The 20,255-nt window shown below is 42.9% G+C and overlaps 1 protein-coding gene across 6 annotated transcripts in view; it reads left to right on the forward strand.

The window, feature by feature from the left end:
• The window catches only part of unc5cb (unc-5 netrin receptor Cb), a 152,411-nt gene that overhangs the window by 13,337 nt on the left and 118,819 nt on the right, over positions 1-20,255 (forward strand). For 4 of the 6 annotated variants that reach the window (XM_088281324.1, XM_088281323.1, XM_088281326.1 and 1 more), the window contains 3 exons: positions 2,445-2,686; positions 3,706-3,806; positions 15,527-15,704. The gene's annotated coding sequence lies outside the window, so the exon portion shown is untranslated. Of the gene's footprint in view, positions 1-2,444; positions 2,687-3,115; positions 3,265-3,705; positions 3,807-15,526; positions 15,705-20,255 lie in introns of those variants that run through there. The other 2 variants (XM_088281328.1, XM_088281325.1) reach the window with 2 other exon arrangements.

Here is a 20,255-nt window from a genome sequence, read left to right on the forward strand (position 1 = left end):
GCTGAGTTTCAAAGTGGGGATGCGTCTGTACTTGAAATGAACCAATCACAATCAAACTCATGCTAAATAGACGTCGGCTCACGACGACGACCATTTAGTAGTTCCTTTGATTAGCGGTAACCCCAAATAAAGCTCAGCTGTTCTGTTGAGCTCTTCCTCACATGCATTTGCTGAAGTGACTTAGTTACAGTTGGTTACTTTTACATAGTCACTTAGTTACTCTTATTTGCAGCCGCTTACAGTCACTTAAGTTGTCAGGTAATGAACCAATAAATCAACTAAATAATGTCAACATTGAACATTACTAAAAAAAAAAAGTTACAATATATTTTGTAATTAAATTTAATATGAAAATAATTACATCAAAATTTCTTGTCACATTCTCGCTTTTGGTTTTCACTTTTGTTATTTTTCAAAAATGTCACCTGAAGTTCTATTCACTTTTTGAACATTCAACCGCCCCCGGTTGGGTTTTTAGGGAACTCGTGATTTCAATGACTTCCTCACAATTCAAAGAAATATGCCGTCAGATGTGCTTCATTCATCTTGGGAAAGTCAATTAAGCGACATCGCTAATATTATCCTTTTAGCGAGCGCATTGACAGCCACTGTCTCTCTGGTCTTGTCTAATCCAACAATTGCACCGCGCGAGGGTCTTGGGGGCCGGGGGGGGGGGGCATCCTCGTTTATTGTGCACACAGCAGCTGGAGATCGCCTTTCATGGCTGTTTAAGCAAGCACTTTAAATGGAAATGTACTTGACATCCAAAGAGGTGTAATCATCGAGTGTTTGAACTCCACTCAATGTCTCGACATCCCTGCCATGAGTCACCTCATGGATGCTCGCCCCACCACTTCCTTAACAGTCATTTCTGGATCTTTCATTCGAAACTCAGATTTGGTTTATTTATTTATTTTTTTGGGGGGGTGCGCCACAATCCTGCATCCTCGTACAACAATTACAGCCAGTGAACATTTCATTAGGTTAATATGTCTTGGCTAAGCCGGGCGTGACATTATTGTGCTGAGCGCAGGGTTTTCATCACATTGCAAGGCCGTAAAAAATAAAAATAAAAAGGAGGAGGGGGAGAGGGGGTGGAACTCGCACCCATACAAAGCCCTCAGAAAGCAACACAATTAATTAAGTGTTTCACTGTGACGCCTTCTTGGCAAATTAATTTGTTGCGGGCCGGTTGTAGATTGTTGTTTGCTTCGTTTCATCGCCGCTGCAATTTGCAGTTTTCTGGTCTTATACTGTATAGACCAGTGATTCCAAACGTGTCATTAATTATTGCAAATAAGAAAATAAAACTTTACAGATTGCCCAAGTTGATGACTTTGTGACATCAAAGCGACAACATTCGATTTTGAGAGCAACCATTTGAAAAAAAAAAAAAATAATAAAATATATATATATATATATATAGTGGTATTTATACAGTTTCATGTTTTTGTATCGCCAACCTCCCCACAATATCGTGATAGCTCCTCGTGAGTTTCACACCGTGGTAATATTGTATATGTATTCTATATGTATCATAAGAATGAATGAACATCTAGTAAGGCTATAATGATGATTTCCGTCACCCTTTTCCCGCTGTTTTGTCTTTGTCTCTGCCTGGAGCTCACTTCCAGCACTCCATGCCGCGCCGCTCAATCTGATGCACTTTGCACGGGAAATTAATTCCATTATTAAACACGCTGCACTTCAGAAATTTCAATTAGCGATGGCAGCTTGAGGAGGAGCATGGCAAATTCACCCCCCCCCCCCCCCACTCCTCCGCTCTTATGCATGAATATTGTATTGGACCGACAGCGTCACCGTCGCACCGCACAAGTCAAGTGTCCGGAGGTGGGGGGGCGGGTCCGTTTCGAGACGTGCCTCGCTGTGGGCAGATGGCCGCAGACAACAAGTCCGTGGATGAAGACTACTTATGCAGCCATCAAGAAGCCAAATGTATTTAAGTGGCCAAAAGTGTTGCCATGGCGAGCTCCAACACAAAATGGCCACTTTAGTTAATGGGCTTACGAGGCGTAATGAATGGTGGGCTGCTCACATTCAGCTAAATTAGCACCAGTGACCTGGGCGCTTGTTAGAAGCAGAGATTTACACTACACAGGGAGGATGTTTTTTTGTTTTTGTTTACAAAAAACATTTTTTTGCGGCCCATATTTCCTCAATGCATTTCAGTGGGTGTCAATTATATGTTCTTTGCAGAGGATACAGAATATATACCAGTCAGTATTGATATATTATTTGTCCACGTACGTTGGGCCGTTGGGGCCATGTTCAAATATCGCTAGCTTATAACACCGATGCTATTTGTTAGCCTGTCAGTGGTGTTTTGCATTAATTGTTAGCATTAAGCTAAATTGATGAATATCCGCTTGTATCCTGCAAAACTCTTCCTAAAAGTGTACTGTTAATTTCATTTGTTTTTGCAGACTCGAGCCCTCTTTCCAGTCGACTACGACGTCCCTCGCCGCCACCTGACCGCAAGTCTCTCGGCGAGGAAGAAAAAAAAAAAGGGGTCAAAGCAATTTCTATGTGACACATAGACTTTGATCGCTTTGTCATCGCCTCGAGGGCCGAACTGGCCTTTCTCACCGCCTCCACCGGCACGTTGTTATTGACGCAGACAGACGGACGAGCGTGCACACACGTCAACTTCAGTTTGCATGAGCAGGTGAGCCCGTCGATTGCATTCGCTCTTTCTTGTGTCTGTTGCATTGAATAAGGAATAATATGCACAGGTTCAATCCATTTTTTTCATGATCCATGTGCAAAATTTAGAGGATTAGTCAAGCAAAATATGAGGAGAATAAACTCCAACACAACATTAGAAAAATTGGAGATAAAAATTCAAAACAGACTCAGTATTAATTCTAGGCAGATTTTGTAACGCTTACATTTATGTCAAAAACATCTGGCTGCCATCAGGCTTCTTTCGTTGTCTCTCTCCACATTGTCTGTTTTTTTTACGCAATATTTGTGAAGAGATAAAAATCTATCAATGTTCTTGAACACTCAAAATGTCTGACGTGAGAAACTCCGCCCATTTACTCGTCGTGAGGAAGCAAAACCGTGCGATCCAACTGTCACCTCTAGCGAACACCTGCATGTTGTTTGGACGATAACGAGTGAAACTTGTGAGGCTCGCTGCATTTTGTCCAAATCAAACACGACGACAAATCAAGAGCAAAATTCCAAGTATCTGCCCCGAGCGCGACATCGTCGGCCACAAGTGGCATCAGAATTCAGGAGGTGAGCTTGTGAAGATTCATTTCTGCCTTTTAACGTGTTTCGCAAGCTCCTTGTTGTGTGTATTGTGTCGCTCGTGGCTTTGAATTTGAGTGTGTAACGGACGCTATATGGGGATGACTTTCCTGAAAAATTCCATTTCAAACCCAGCGTAGTTTTTCAAAAGATCAAGTCAGTGCTCATTTTCTTTTATGCTACAGAAAACAGTTCAGTACAATTGAGTGCCATTTTTCTTATTATAAAACAAATTAATTTGCAATACGAGCATGGTCACAAAATGACTTAAACTTGCAAGTCAGTGTACCTCTGCACTTCCCTTGACTTCATTAAAGTGTCAAGATTGTCGTGTGCCGAAAAATAAAGACATGGCAGATCTCCTCTTGGTGCAATGTAATAGATGATGTTGTCCATATGTGGCCTTATTTATTGGAGACATCTGCGCAGGTTACGAGTGACGTGAAGAAGTGGGGCTGTTTGCGGGAAAGACCAGGAGGCAGGAGCTGCCTTCATGAATACCCATCATGCCATTTCCACTGTGATTTATAGTGAGTGCTGCCAAATAGAGAGGAGGGGCGCCAAATGACCTTGACTCACACACACACACACACACACACACACACACACACACGGGGGAATCGTGCAACTGCAACATGTTCACCGAAGAGGTTAATTATCATCATATGGAATAATGATGTCATTTGCCAAAAACCTCCTGGGTAAAGAAAACATCTCATCGATATCGTTTTGAAAAGCAAAATATGCACGGGACACTCGTCACAACGTCAAACGTGCGATTTATGATTTTTCCGAGCCGTCATGAATTACAAGCGACCTTTTGTAATGACAGTGACGCTCTTTTGGCTCGGGCGTCTGCTGCTGGCTGTTTGTGGACAGCATGCTGTTTGCCTGATGTGTCCAGATGTTAAGTGTCAGCAGATTGTCATCTTCGCGCGGCACGTTGGGCTTCTTGTGTTCGGCTCAATTGTAGCTTTGTTGGGATTTTGCATTGATTTAAAAAAAAAAAATAATAATGTAGTGTTTGTATTTTGAAATGACCAATGTAAACTAAAGTTACTTCCAACAAAATGCATGTATCTCAAACATATTTTTTATCCAAAAAATATATTTTGTCATTTTCCGAGAATAGAAAAATGGCTATCGTCGCCATGAAAAACAACACAAAAAGTTTTTGTTTCAGATTAAAAAATCTATTTTTATCCAAAGCAGATTACCTCATTATTTTTGTATCAATAAAAAAGAATAATAAATAGTTAGCATTTCCGTAACAACCAAAATACCGCCTAATTGTGTGTTAGAATTTTTAGTCTGCAAAACAATTATTTAAAAAATATTTTATTTATCAAAATATTTTTTACGACGTGGACATGAGATTTTGTAAATTGCTATGAAATCCTTTTTTTTTTTAATCTCTCAAAATGTGGAGAAAACTGTTTTATCTTGGATCGCGACAAAAGGAAAATTCATCAACATGTTAAAAATCAAAATGCAAGCAAATATTTGAACACAAATGGTGTAGCAACACATGTAGACAGATTGTATAGCGGCATTAAGACCAGCGCGGTGGCCCCTCCTCGCCGACGCCGACATCTTCGTTTCCTCTGATCTCTTTCCTCTGCATTAAGCAGCGCTGGAAATGACTGTGTCCCGTTTTGCCAGACCTTTTTACTGGAGGCTCTTAACACTCAAGTCCACAGATCATGAACCCAATCAAGCCGTGCAATTTGCGTTCAATTTATGATGCCCGGGCCGCCGCGCCATTGGTCCGACGGCCCCCCCCGGTGGCACGTCCGGTCCCATTGAAGCAACGCGGTCCTTTTTGTTATTGGTCTTTTGATTTATACGACCCATCGCATCGGGAGTGGCCGGAGACCAGAGCGAGTGCCTGGTGCCCACCAAGAGGAGAATAATGTACTCGGCCATTATGAGCTCCCTTGTCAGCTCACGGCAATATCATGAAGAAGGAAGATAGAGTGAGTCATTCAACTGCAGAAATTTGCCACAAAGCCGCCAAACGGGGCGAAAATGATCAATAAATCGGATTTGCTCACGCTTAGAGTCTAAATGACGACACAGTGCCGTCATAAAACCGTGACTGACTCTACTAGCAATTTTTATGGTAACGTTTCAAAATGTACGTGTTGGTCTAATGCTGTCGATGGCGATGATTTGCATGACGCATCACCAGTCAAACTTTGAAAGCGGAGAAGCCAAAAACTCCATGTGACCAATATCGGAATGTTGAGTCATGATTTGGTTGCTAGCTCAAAAAAATAAACATTCACGTTTTTCAGAAAATCTGTCATTATATGAGAGCATATAGAAAATGTGGAAATCACTCATCAAGACTTTTAATTTGACATGTGACTCCATGTGGTTTGTTCCACGCAAACTTGAACCTCTAAAGAGCTGCGCCACGATGGAGTGCATACTTTTGAAACTGCCAGCAAATTTTTGAACGCACTTTGCGTCTTTGCCCAAATGAACGCACACGCTCGGTGGCACGCCAAGGCAACAAATTTGCAAACATGACTTATTCATTATGGGAATCTTGATCAAATGAAATGTTACCGGTTTGTTATTGTACTTTTGGAACGCAATGAAGTGACCAAATGTTTTTTTTTTTTAATAGTGTGACGATACAGCAGTAGATCTCGTTGTGTCTGCGCTATCGTATTCGGACTTTTCAATGAGACAAAGCGAGGTGTCGGTGGTCGGGGCGCCATTCGCATGAGATTGATGATAATGTGCCTGTTCCTGTGCGTACATATGACCCCGCCTAAAGAGAAATAGGCCGACACGTCTTCGGAGCGCCGTCCGGTTCTATTTGAATTGCCTCCTTGCTTTGATGAATCATATCTCTCATTATTCGCAGTCTCTTGTCTTCTGAAGGGTTTTTCCCTTGACATCATCCTTGTAATGCTTACAACCTCCAGTCGTCTTATTTGCGCCGTATCCTCGCATATGCGTGACGCGTTGTGAGCTATTAAGCAGCAAGTCGCAGTTGGTCCTGGCTTGCATTAAACAGAATTTAGCTTGTCTAAAGCTTTGCGAGGGCTGTGTAGACAAATTGCCAGGCTGAAAGTGCACGGCTTTAAATCTTTGCACCTGAACCTGTAAGTTGAATAAGCATGATAAATGGATTAGCCGTGGACAAAGAGAGACGAACAATAGTCTTTTGTAGCGTGTGAATTCACACGGCCCACCTGAAGCTGAAGAGGATTGCGATGTAAAACGCGGCAGACTGTCTGCGTTGTAATTCCTCTCCTTCAAATCATAAATACAAGCAAAAAGAAAGTGAGGAATGATGTGAGGCCCCAGAGTCATCCGTCAGACTGACAGTCTTGAAACGGAACAATAGCGCCGTCTCCTCCCCACCTGGGCCGCACGCTGCTTTACTTAAATAACTCTTGTATTCATGAGATTGCTTCCCAACGCCGACGACGCCGTATGGCAATCGAACGAAACGCCAAAGGAGGAGAGCAAAAAGTTCCGGCTACCCACATGGAGCGCCAGCATGATTAATGTCTCGCGCAATAAGATGCCGTGCGATGCCAGGGGGGGGGCGCACGTGCTTTTTTTTTAATGACAATGAAGTGTAATTGCACCTCCACTCCACTAGTTGGCAGTGGTGCGCTCCTTGCCCATTGTGGCCGGCGAGTATTAAGTCTATCATGTAGGTTTGTTTTGCAATGAAAATGCTATTACTACTATTAGAGTTGCGGCCGAGAGTGGCTGGCGGCGGCGGCGGTGGTGGTGGGGGGCTTTTCTGATCATTTGAATCGGATGCGTTGCAGCAGGGAGAGATGGAAAACAGGAAAAGCCGGCAGACCTCGAGGAACAGGATCGAATACCCATGCTGAGTGATTTTTCCAGAATCCTTTTGAAATATATTCAAGAGGGCAAAGCGGTCTTTCTTGTAAAACGGCTAACTGAAAATCAAAATAAGTGATGAATCTTCCGTCTTTTCCCGACGCTTAGCACCTGTCAGTCCCGTGTCGAAGCTCGCCTCGTCTCGACTAAAGTAACGTTGCTCATCCATTACAGCTGCGTTTTAATTCATCCCCGGACAGCTTTAATGGGATGTGTCGCTCCATCAGGTTCTTGTCCTTCTAATTGTCACCTCTACGGCTCCGTCGTTTGTCAGGCGCCACTACTGGCTGTCGCTTTTTTTTTTTAAAATGAAAAGAATGAATGGAAAAAGGGCTTTCATGGTGAAAGCATTAACTATGAGGATTAATATAAATTCAGTCGTATTTACTTGCTGTAGCAGCTGACCAAGAATTTTCAAGAAGAACAAACTCTCCTCACGAAGGCTGGAGCCAAAATTCAAAGTGGAACCTCAAAACTGTTGGAAGGATCGCTAACCGCTCGTCCACCGAGCGGCCTTGCAATAAATCACACGGGATGAATTCAAAACACGTGCGTTGACCAGCGAGCAAATTGAAGCGTGCGGAGTACATGCAGCTGTCAAAGGAATGATCGCACACGAGCACAGGCGTTCATTTTGTCATTGGAGAAATGAACGCAGGTTATGTCAATTTTGACACGTTGCCCCGACGCTCGTGTGCACCCAGCCGTAGTCTCTCCGTATTACAGCGAGCGAGCAAGCGAGAGAGAGACCCATCTGGTAGCTTTGCAAGTGTAGCACTCAGCGGACTCTGATTTCATTATCTCAGCGTGTTCCCCGTGACCCGCAGAATAAAATGACATCTGATTTAACTCAAGATCAATTTGTATGTAAATCAGAACGCAACCGGAGGGCAATAGAGGTGTGGCATAACAAAAGCTGTTTTTTTTTTTAAGTCTGCGAACACGTTGGCGAGTTTGCCCACTGAGAGAGGCCTTAATGGAGCCCATTTTCTAGTGATGGGACCCTTTGGTGCACTGGACCTGCACGCACCATATGTTCCACTCCATGTTCTGCGCTGCCGTGTTGCTGGAGGAGATTAACCGTACAAAGGAAATGAGTCATGGGCTACAAATGAGTTGAAATGTTTATCAGGAGCTTGTCGAGGATTTTCGCCCACAACTTTTGGCCGCGATCTTGGTCCCGTTCCGGCCTTGACCCTCCAGCATTATTTAAAAAAAAAATTGTCGGCCCCCGTCACGATTGTCACGCATTCGCGGTTCACTCCTAGCGATGTGCGACTCTCCAATAAAAGTGATTCGATGCATATCTTCATATAAAAGTTGCGATTCCTTTTTTGGATTGATTGGATTCATTTCGATTGAGCGGGATTATAACTCAATTCGGCTCATTTCAGACGGTATGATACAATGAGTTTCTTTTTGTTATTTTACAATTAAGAGGTGATTCATATAAAAAAAAAAAAAGATTTTTGCCTTAAAAGCTCACATGCCGTTCTCAGTGGATACTCGATCTTAATTCATGAATGAACAATGCTTGAAACGTAATCACCAAAATCCGGCATAAGCAGGAGGTGCTTATTCATGAAAGTCGACAATTTAGTGGCGATCCATATCAAGACAACTGGACTGACTTTCTAATGTTGTGTTTGTCTTCATTACTGCGAGTAGATGGCCGCACAATGGTTGTTGATGTGATTTATTTATTTTTGTGGTTTGCTACGCTGGTCAGGACCACTCATGTGTGCTGCTGATATACGGTGAACCTTCAACTCAACTCAGAATTATTTACAGAGCATTTTCAAAATAACCATCGCTGAAGCAAAGTGCTGTACACTAACAATACAAAAAAAAAATCAAACATAAGATAATTAATACTAAAACATGTTTAAAAACGTCGTGTTTTGTCTAAAATTTTTTTATTTGTAGCTGGCACGGGGCACAAGTCAACAGGGTGAGGTTTAGAAGGGCGACTGGGACCAAACACCCTATCTTCTGTTTTTCTTTTTGTTGAAAGTCATTGCAATCCAGACTTTCATTTCCTCCAAGTCACAACTAAAGTGGCCTTTAAGAAGAAGCCATCTTTTTCCTTGTTGGCCGTCGAGCCAACAGTCTTTGCATAGTCATGAAATGAAACACCCAAAACAGCAGGGGCCCTAAAATTGAACCCTGATGAACGCCATAAAACAGTGGGGGCAGAATAGGAATCAAAGTAACCACGGCAATTCCATCTGTTTTTTTTTTTGTCTTCCCCATTTCTGCTTACGTGATGCAAGTCCAAATTGTATATGTATATATATATATATTCTGTTTTTATTTTGCATGTTCACACACGCCTTGGTTTCTAAATGATAGCCGACGGTAGTTTGTTCAGTGATCCAGCCAGCCAATCGCAATTTTCTCTTCTCGGGGCCACGGCCATATAATAAAGGTTCTCCCTATTATGAAATGGCTCCATCATCTCGGCCTGACACTGACGATGGCCACCGCCGACGGCTCACAAAACAAGTGAGCCGGAGGTTGGCTTTGTGTCACTGCCAGGGGCAAGGACGCAATTGCTATTAAAGTATTGTCCATGATCGTGCTCTCGCTCCGATTTTTTTTAAATGATGATGATGACATGAGTTTTGTCCAGTTCAGTTTCGACATGAAACTTGAACGTGAGTCCGAATTCTTGCTTGTGTTTATCTCCCCCGTCCCTCTTTGGAATCAACCCGCAGCATTTTTGTGGGATGAAAATGAGGAGAAGGCGCCTTTTAGGGCCTGACTTGTTCAAGTGGTTGGATTGTCGAGTCCGTCTGCCGCATTTGAAGATTTCACCGCGTGGCTCGTCAGTGCTCGGGTCATAAATTAAACACTTTGAACACGGTGGACCGTCGCGTCCCTTCAGGCCATTTACTCCTCAGGTAGCGCTCGGCTCCGGGGATGACGGCCCTCGTCTGCAAAGTACACACCGCCGCGCGTTTTACCACGTACACGTGCTTCACAATGGCGCCGAGAGCTGATGATGACCCGTTTGACTTTATATCTCCTATAAATTACGCCATTAAAATCTCCTTAAAGGCAGCGAGGATTCGACATCTGCTCCTCAAGGCTGCCGTCGGACAACAGCGAGCGTATATACGGTACGCGTGCATCTAGGCGTTTATGATCTGCTCCCTGCTCAGGAGAATGGACCCCGTGAGCCGTGCGGTGTGTGATGGACTGGTAAAAGTTCCCTGGGAAAAGAAATCAAATGGATGGACACTATTAAAAGGAAGCAACTCAGTTGAGCCACGAGGGATTGGGTCTGCGATGAAACATAAAAGTCCCGCCGCGGAACGTCACCTATTGAAACACACTCAGACGTAAAACCAAAATATGATGTCCGCCACCGAAGGGATGTAAAAGAAGGTTGGGTGTCGCCTCTCGTCCAGGCTGGGCTACTCACATAAACGCTCACTTGATTCTTAAGAACTCCAGTTCAAAGTGGAGTTCGGAAAGTTTGCTGTGAGAAAAGAAACAAAAAAAATGTTGTATGTTAAAACTGCTCGAACGTTCCTGTTTGGTCACGCTATATTTAATTCCGTATTTCCCAAAAATACAACACCAAACCGGTAACATTTCATGTTTGGCAATACGCTGTTCGTGATGTGGCTCCCTTGAAGAACAGGGCTGAAGTTCGGCCACATTAAAATCTTGCTGGCAGTTTCAACATAGTCCAGCTTTAAAAGTCTTGTTCCAATGTATTTACTACATTGACTTTTTTTTTCCTCCTAAAAACTGTTGTTTTAAACAACAAACAAAAGCAACAAAAATATATATTTTTTTGGGTTGATACAAACTTTTCCGAGTTTTTTTTATTTTTATTTATGTTTTATTTTTTTGATGACCACCGCTCCGAATGTTTTGGCAGGGGACCCCCGGTAGGCACTTCTCATCGTTGCTGTTTTTCTTTTGGGGGGGGGGGGTAATTATTGCATGTTAAATGGGCATCTGGTAAATGGTGCATATAATGATGCGCTTGCACAGAATGAAGTGGCCACCCGTCCTCGTTTTCGTGCTGCTGCTGGGGGGGCGAACACGTAAATTGGCCTCCTTGCCTTCTCCCCTCCACTCATCCCTCATGTTTTTTGGGGAGGGCTGTGCACGCGAACAGAGTCGCGCCTCAGGTTCTGTCGGGATTAATGGCACCGGGCTGAGTTCAGCTTTGGTTTATAGCCCTTGTCAGTGTCGCAGAAGAGGAGGGGGTGTTTAAAAATAGCTAATTAATTACCTCCACCAAGCAGAAGTGCTTCCATTAGACAGGACAAAGCCCCGTCTAATAGAAAAGTAGTGCTTAGGTGCCAAAGTCTAATCAGGAAGTAGTGCTTAGGTGCCAAAGTCTAATCAGGAAGTAGTGCTTAGGTGCCATTTTATGGCTTCTTGGTGCGAAGGACATAGGACGAAGTGAGGAGAGAAGCTTCTATTTGAAAAGTAGTGCTTTGGCGTCATCTCGCCGTATCTGTAGGAAATTATTTGTATTTTTTTTTAAATTCTTTTGCTTTATACAGCCGGGCAAAGTTGATAACCAGCGCTAATCGTTAGGCCAATGGTTCTGAAAGCACGGAACACGTACCAGTCGTGGAACGCGGGCCTCCTCGAGTCAAGCAAACTGCATCATTCTTGTGGTCGGTGCAAAAGCACTCGTGATTGACATTTGTCTTTCCGCTCTCGCTGTTGTTCATCCCCGCTTAAATATCAGCGTCAAGCATCTCGTCTGCGGCTTTGGAGAAAAGCCCCGGCTGCGTTTGCTGACATTTATCTCTGACTGAGAACAACCTTTCTAAGTTATGAGCCGCTGTAATGGACCTGTCTGTTTAAATGTCGTAACACCAAAACTCATTAATGGGCACCTTGCTGGCCTTGTGGCAAATAGAAATCAAGGGAGGTTAATATAAATAAGTTTTTAGAAAGCACAATATTAGAGGGAGTTCTTTTTGCAAAATCGGAAATCTTGAAATCCAACCAATACATTTTCCTTGATTTTATTCCCACGCTTTTTTAATCAACAAAATATACGTAAAAAATGTTTTGAAAATATTTGATATTATTCTGCTTTAATGTAAATGTTATTTTTTTTCCAATTCAACATTTTAAAAAAATATAAGCAATTTATTGCTTTATTTATGAACATAACTCACTTTTCTACGAATTACAAAAAAAACAAAAAAACAGGACGTTAGAATTCTTTTTCCTCCTGACTTGAGTTTGTCCGAGCTTTCTTCCCATTGTTGACATTGTCAGAATCGCGGCACCCAAAATGACCTTGACTTTTATGATTAATGACAAACACAGACAAGGATATTACAAGTGCTTATCGTGTCATTAACGGATGTGCCCATGAATCATAAGACACATGCTTAAATTAGCCGCCATTAATTATTCCAAGATTAGAGGAGAAAGATGTTTTTTGGCCGCTGATTAATTAGATGATCCATGGGCCTTTTTTTACACGAGAACAAAGTGGTCAAATTAACATTTTGCTGTCATTTTTCTGCCTTTATTTTAACGGAAACTGAAGCCAATGCTCTGATTTGATCAACTCCACTCTCACATTTAATTGCATGTGAAAGATATTTCGACATATCGCTAAATTGAAGCACTTGGAACACATGGGCTATAAAATACGTTTCACACTTATCTTTCTTAACCTGGAATGTTTGTTTTCCTTTTTGCATCACATGTCCCTTTTGAATTGAAAAATAATCCTGGCTTTAAATGAAAGCGTAATTATAATATGGAGCAACGGATTTAGTAGGAATTTGTTTGATGGCAAAACTATTTGGCAGGTTTATTTTTCAGGGAGTGCACAAAACGGTCCTTTGATGCCTTCCTGTGCATTTTTTTTGTCAGATTGGAAATTTTCACAACTTTTTGTTCAATGTAGCCTTAAAGCAAACAAATGAAGGATTAGTCTCGTATTTTGTTTTTTTTCCAAGTACAAAACATTTTTATTTTTCAAACAAAGCAAGTAACTACAAATGAGGACGCGCTCAAATATTTTTTTAAATTTTTAAGTAAATTTTTTATGTACAAAATCCAACTAAATATTTCCAAGACTAAAAAAATTATTAATATACAAATAAAGCAATAAAATGTAATGTGAATTTTTGTTAAAAATTCCAACTCAATTAACTCCCCAAAATTTTATTTTGTACAAAATTCTGCATTTTTCTGCAAAAAATCCTCCTTTGTGAGACAAAACTGGGACAAATTAAGTGGCACATGAGAATACATGTGAAAAATGTAACTGTGGTTCCCCTCCCCCTCAATATTGTGACTGCCATTTAATAAGCGATTTATTTATTTTTTAATAAACAAGCGATGAATTAATCTGTATTACAATGAACTATTACATTTATTATACATATAATAAATATATTTTTTTAAAATTATGTACAAAATAATTGATGCCAAAATAATAGTTTGCGACATGCAAATGAAGCCAGCACATGAGGCTTAGTTTTTGAACAAAAACGAGCGCAGGGTGACCGACCCGTGCGCGGCGTCTGGCCCGGCCCGGCTTGCCGGCTGGCATTCCCGGGAGCGACTGGGAAGCGAGCGGCACCGAGGAAGCGGCAGACTGGCGCTGCACACTCCAGTGCGTCCGCCTGCTGAGGGCAGCTGACGCCGGCCGCTGCGAAGACGACACAAATGCCAGTTGTACCGCTACTCCTCCCGATCGAGCCTCCTGTCCTGGGGTGTCGTCGTCTCACCTGTCCCTCAAACGCACCCGGCCCGCTTTGCTGGTCTCCTGGCAACGGTGAATCGGCGAGTACGCTTCGCTGCACAAAGACAAAAGAATATAGCGCCTCAAAGAAAACACAGCAGGACTTATCTAGCTGCTGGCAAGCTGGCATCAAAAATGTTACTCGAGTATTTTTATTTTTTGCTGACATCTGACCTCTCTCCGCCTTAAAAGAGAAAGCTTTACTTTTTTAGTGAAGTCCGACTTGCATAAATTCAATCATATTAGCATCATTTATCACACAAAAATAATCTACAGAAAGTGAGTGTTGGATGACCGAGCTTCTCTTGAAAGGTCCGTCTTGAAAATGGCCTCGCAAGTGTATCTGCAATTAAATCCTCACTTTTTCGTCCATCATCTCTTGTGGTTTAAAAAAGTCCGAATATATTTTAGATTTTTGAACGGTCGCCAGTAACGACTTTCCGGTGTGTTGATTCCGCATAGCGCTGCCCTCTCACGAGTGAGTATCCAATCACAAGCCGCGTTCATCACCTTCAGCGTAAGGCCAGCGAGAAGGCCTTACTGTCATCAAGTCTTGATCTGATTGGCTAGACAGACACCTGACGATTGTTTCTGAAAGCCTCGGACGAATAGTGCGTGCGACCGGTATTACGAAATCTGCCTAGCAACACAAGATAGCTGGATTCTGATTAGATAAAAACTAACCTAAAAATTCAACACAAGGATATTATATGAGATCAATGTGAAGAATATGATCATGATTTCTTGATTTATTTTTGGCCACTTGGTTTTGTTCATGTGACGTTTGCAATTTGTCATTTTCCGTCAATAGCAAGACAAATTGGCCAAATTCTGTCTTCAAGATTCCAACATTTCCTTTACCACCTCGGCAGAAACAAAGAGCAGTTTAGCGGGTGTCCAACGGCTGTGACCGAGCACATGTTCCGAGCGCATGTATCGATCGTATCCTTTGACCCGGAGTGTGGCATCCGTGGGCTCTTCTAACTGTGCCGCCCCTCTGGAACGGATTACGGGACAGCCGGCCTAACAGCTTGGGCTGGTGCTACCCTGCGCGGCTGCCATCCTGCCTTCAGCGCTGCAGATGCGGCCTCACCGAATGAGCCGTGAGAGCTCGGAAACGACACGGCTCTCGATTATCTCGACACCCCCGAAAACTAGAACGGTCTTGAATGATTGCGAATTGCGGCCGAATGGAACCCGATATTCTCACATTTGCTTCAACCGCATCTATTTTGCGACTGGTCTCTTGACATTTGGATTTTGGCCTCTCTTTTATAATGAAGGGCAACATAAATCTACTTTCTTGATTGTCCTGCCTACAAGAATAGAAACAGTTGTTTTGTTTCTAAACTGAGCAAACCCCTCGGTGAAAATCATCGTAGTCCATCCCGAACCGCCACGAGGCCGCGTTTGTTTTGGGTATAACGCACAACAATACTCAACAAAAACCAAACAAGTCTGACATCCGTCCTTTGATACTTTCCCATGGGTGTCTGATAAACATGCCTTTGCTGTGAAGGTCACCTCCAGCTTTTTTTTTTTTTTTTTTTACCTGCACTTCTGCAGCCAGCATGAAATCCATCACCTGGCACCACCATGGTAATGGACTCATTTTTTTCTCCCCAGTTGTCGAGGAGGCTCACGAGGGACACTGGTATGGTTCTGCCGCTGTGAATTATTGACCCTATGCCAGAGGCGAAGGTAGAGGTCAGCGGCGCCAATGACAAAAAGGACGCCTCCGAGCCTTGGACCTGAGATGCGGAGGTGCTGTGGGCGGGCACACGGAGCAATCAAAGGAGACAAGGTAATCATTAAAACACTTTCACTTCCCGATCGACCGATCAGTGAAACGCATGCAGAATCGGAGATGCCTTTACAGCACATGCAAGCTGAACTGTTAGGATGTGATTCTGGAGGAATATTTTGATATCGAGGTCAAACTCGTGTGCAGTTTGAGTCTACGCAGAAAACATATTCACATTTAAACAAAATGTTAGCGTTGTTAGCTTGTCCCGAATTCCTTTTGTAGCCATTAACAAAACGGCTAACTGGCCGGTTAGCCGCTAAAGCTAACGAGTGAAACCTGTTAACTTGGCCTCTTTTGAAGCGAACATTTGTTTTATGTTGTGTTTATTCAATCCAACATCATTGTCTTGTCGCTCCATTGCCTCTCCAAGCGCTTCATTTAACTTTTTGCAATAACAAGCTGGTGTGACCTAGCGCGACGCCATATTCCTTTTTGAACTCTCACAGAGACATTTTTTTTGTCCGGACTAATGCTCGGAATTTTTTTGGCTCATTGCGCCGGTCGCCATTATTCTCTTTTAGCAAAATCCCCTGAGCCCTTGTGTTTATTTTAGCTGCCATTTTCTCTTGCCAAGTCGCATTGCTTCACATTTTTTAACCAAGTTATGCAACATTTTGGCAACATGGTCGCAGATAATCTTTGTGCTTTTCATGCTGTCCTGTTGTGGAGCTTTTAAACGTGGACAAAACCACAAAAGGGACATTGGCAGCCGCGCCAAAAGTTACATTTTCCCACCATTTCAGGGAGATGATGCAGCCGTTTTTTTTTTTTTTTTTTGCCGCCAGTGGTTAATTAAACGATCATCCGGCAGACCAATCAGTCATTCACTTGTCCAGTGGCAAAAGATCTAGCTAGGGCCACGAATGAGTTTTGATGAGTTTCCATCCACTTATCTGTTATCAAGTTTGTCTTTTTGTTGAAGTTTGGCGTTGCCTTCAGGTGCCGTTGGAAATCCTCATTTTCCTCGTGCAACTACAAAGTGATTTTCTCCCGATGCCCTTCAATGTTTGGCTACATTTTCCATCCATCCTTCCACGCTCAGGTGCTGTGTGCGAAATATGGGCCATAACTGCTGGGGGTTTCCATGGCAACAACAGTCTTGAATGCCCACAAGCAAGTGACAAATGCGTCCAATATGCTTTGGCGTCTCCAATGCGTGAAAGAGCAAGTCCACTCGGCGTTTGTGTGATCAGATCGATGATCGATAATTTTCGTCCATCCGTGAGCAGAATTTGCTGTAGGCCTTTAGAATAGAAATATCAACGAGTTTGATGGATTGGTGGTCCAAATACATCTTAGAAGAGATTCAAACCCAGAACTTCAGAACGGTGAGGCACCACTTTTCCGCCGTGCTTCCAGTTGGAATAAAAATAATCCTCTGCCTACTGTCTGATCAGCTACTATATTTCCTGGATTATTTTTTGTATGCCCATCAAGCATCATCAAATCAGACCTCCAGTTTCTTTATAATCCTCCGGATGGACGGACAAATGATTATATTGGAGTTACGTTTCGATTGTTTTGGGTTTGACAAATCGCCTTATCTCTCTGAAAGCAGCTCCCGTTCTGACCTTTTCCAGTCGACCATCGGGAGAGTCGACCCGATAGCTGCCTTTGAGGGACGGCGCCGAAAATGGAATGACGCTAATGATTTCACACCCGCTCGTGGTTATTTACGGCTTCTCTCCAAACAACCTGTGATTCACTCGCCGTCTTAAAAGCAGTCTAGAGATTTTTTTTTTTTTTTGCAGGTGTTAATCAGCCCGAGAGCCAAGTAATGAGATTTTCCTCTTCGTTCATCTACCGTATTCCTTCTGCTGCCCCCGAAAATCTCGTTTCATTGTAGAAAAATTACCCCGATTTCTGCGTGAATTGGGCATACAATTCAGTGTTCTTGAATTTAGGTAATTAAACAGCTGCAAATAAAATGAGTGATTCTTCGAACAGGATAACAAATATGCGATTTATATTTCTGTCTCTGTCTATGTACCGTATTTTCACGACCATATGGCGCATTAAAAGTCCCAAATTTTCTTCCAAATGGACGCGGCACCTTATAATGCGGAGCGCCATCTGCGTGGACCGAGTTTAAAAAAAAATCTGTTCATGTGCGACTTTCGGACTGACTGTGAGCAGCCTCTTTGAGTGAAGGTTTGACATTAGCGTCAGTTGACAACAGACCAGTATGTGCGTGCGGGAGTGAGCTGGATAAACGGGCCGCTGTCTCCGATGTCGAAGTCTGTCGGAACTTCTCGTTGATGTTATCATTCCACATGTTGTCTTTGAACGGCTCCAAAAACTTCAACACTTAGCATGTGAATGGCGTTTCTCATTTTATGTTAGCATTAAACTAGCTGGCTATTCTTAGGCAACTTTGGTTGTTGCGCAATCCACAAGGTGTAATTCCTTTTTTTTTTTTTTCATGTTTATTTGAAATTTCAAACTTGAGTGGCATGAAAGCGCTCGAAGCCTTTTTTGGCGGGAGAATCCCTCCCTAATTACCAAACGTTTGCTTATTGTGAAGTGATTCGAATTGAGGTTACTGCCATCAAAATCCCTCGAGTTCGGTCACACGTGTCTGAAGACGCCACTGCCGTTTTGTTTTTGTAGGAAACTCTACTGAATTTAGTTGCGAGCCTCTCTTTGATTTGAGCCCACCGTGACGATTGAAGCCCAAGAAGCCGAAGCTTAAAGCCAAGTTGCAAAGTGGACGTTTCTCATAAGTCAACTTTTTGGTTCCTCCACTCGAACCGACACGTCGGAGACTTCTCATCTCATAGAGCGTCTTGTTTTTTTCCCACCTAGTAATTATATTTCATCTTCACCATGCGGACCGAGTCAAGACGGAAGCGCATGGTTGTTGTTTGGGAAATGAGCGGCCAAGCGCTATCTGCAGTCGCCTGCTAAGCCGCATTAGCGGAGTACGGACCTCACACTGAGACATCTCCGAGGTTCTCCGCCACATCGGGCTCAAAAACTCCTGATAACGATGAAGCATTAGGCGCTGAGCTTGTACACACGGGACCGGCGTGCTGGAAAATTGGCCCGATCGGGAGGGATGTGGCTTTATTATCCCAAAAAAAAAAAAAATCCGATTAGGGGGATTGTGACCCCGCTGCTGTCTTAGTCGCACTCCCGGATGAGGTTTGTGGAGCCATCCAAAGGTCCGGCGCTCTGTGGAAGGAATGGAAACTTGAGTCTGTTGGAAAAGGAGCGGAGTGAAGCCTTCCAAGTGGATGAAAGTGCTTGAAAAGTTCACCAGGAAACGCATTTGGGAATATTAGTTGCAATCCTTCCGTTAATTTCTATTGTGCTGATTTTCTTTCTTGACACATAAATGTGCCCGCTAAATTTACAGTCGTTGTGCAAGTTTGCAAGTTTCTTCCTCGTGGCCCAGAACAGCAACTATAATATATATTTGACCAGCACGCTATGTTTTATGCAAGATGGACTTTTTTTTTTTTGGGTACAACATAACTTCTTAGCTGCGGTCCAAGTTCCAAAAAAGATGAAAAAAAAATATTGTTTTAAATCTACAACACATTTTATTATCAAATTTATCTTCCATAAAGTTCCAAAGTGGCCTGAAGCTTTTAAAGCTTTTATGTTAATGTATAATTATATCCGTGCATAACTAAAGTGAGCCATGGATTACAAGTAAAGCATGTGTGTGTGCGTGTGTGTGGCCAATTTGTATTTGTTTTTATTATTGATCCCCCCACCCACTTTTTCATCTATTAAAGAGATTTACAGAGCGGTAAATGATTTTATAGAGCTTTGGTGGGCAGCGCGACGCAATGCATCATCGGACGACTCTGAAGCACTTCATGCACTGTACGCTTCGGCGCCGGGTAAATTATTCCAAATAGTTGCACGTGGAGAAGTCGGCGCGCTGGTGATGGAGTGCCTCCAGAGCTGACGCGTCCTTGAACGCGACATGATTTGTGGCGCGCTCTTATGGCCTTATATCATATTATATCGACTTTTTTGGACGGCGCTACAGTTAAACGGCATCATGCTTTACACATCGCGGATCACACAAGGACTCGGCGGAGGAAAGAAAAAAAAGTTTAGTCACAGAGTTGCTATCGTGAGTGTTTGTTGGGCTTTTCATCAAATAATGTTATTTGTGTATTTATTCCAAAAAAAAAATGTTATTAATTCATTCATCAACATATTTGCATTGGATATAAAAAGTCTACACACCCCTGTATAGCTTGACTTTGTAGTCATAAGATATGTTCCTCGCTGCTCGGAAATATCCCTCTCCCGGCCCTAAGAACAACCCGAGTGAGTTAAAACCTGGAGACTCTTCTCTCATTTCCTCGCCGGCTGTCGTTGATGCTTTCTGCAATGTCACCTTCGCAAAACCATTTCATCATACCTCAACCAATCTGAACGCGTGTGTGAGTTTGATAAAGTTCCCCAGCACTGATGTGAAGCTGGATAAGACTCCATCAGATTGTCATTATTCCCCCCCTGTCAATTTCCTTGGGAATATTCCAAGTCGGTCCTCTTTAAATCTTCCGCATTCCTGTCGCTTTGCGG

The sequence above is a fragment of the Idiotropiscis lumnitzeri genome, chromosome 18 (assembly GCF_059441095.1).
Source record: "Idiotropiscis lumnitzeri isolate Australia: NSW breed Sydney's pygmy pipehorse chromosome 18, RoL_Ilum_1.0, whole genome shotgun sequence".
Taxonomy (NCBI): domain Eukaryota; kingdom Metazoa; phylum Chordata; class Actinopteri; order Syngnathiformes; family Syngnathidae; genus Idiotropiscis; species Idiotropiscis lumnitzeri.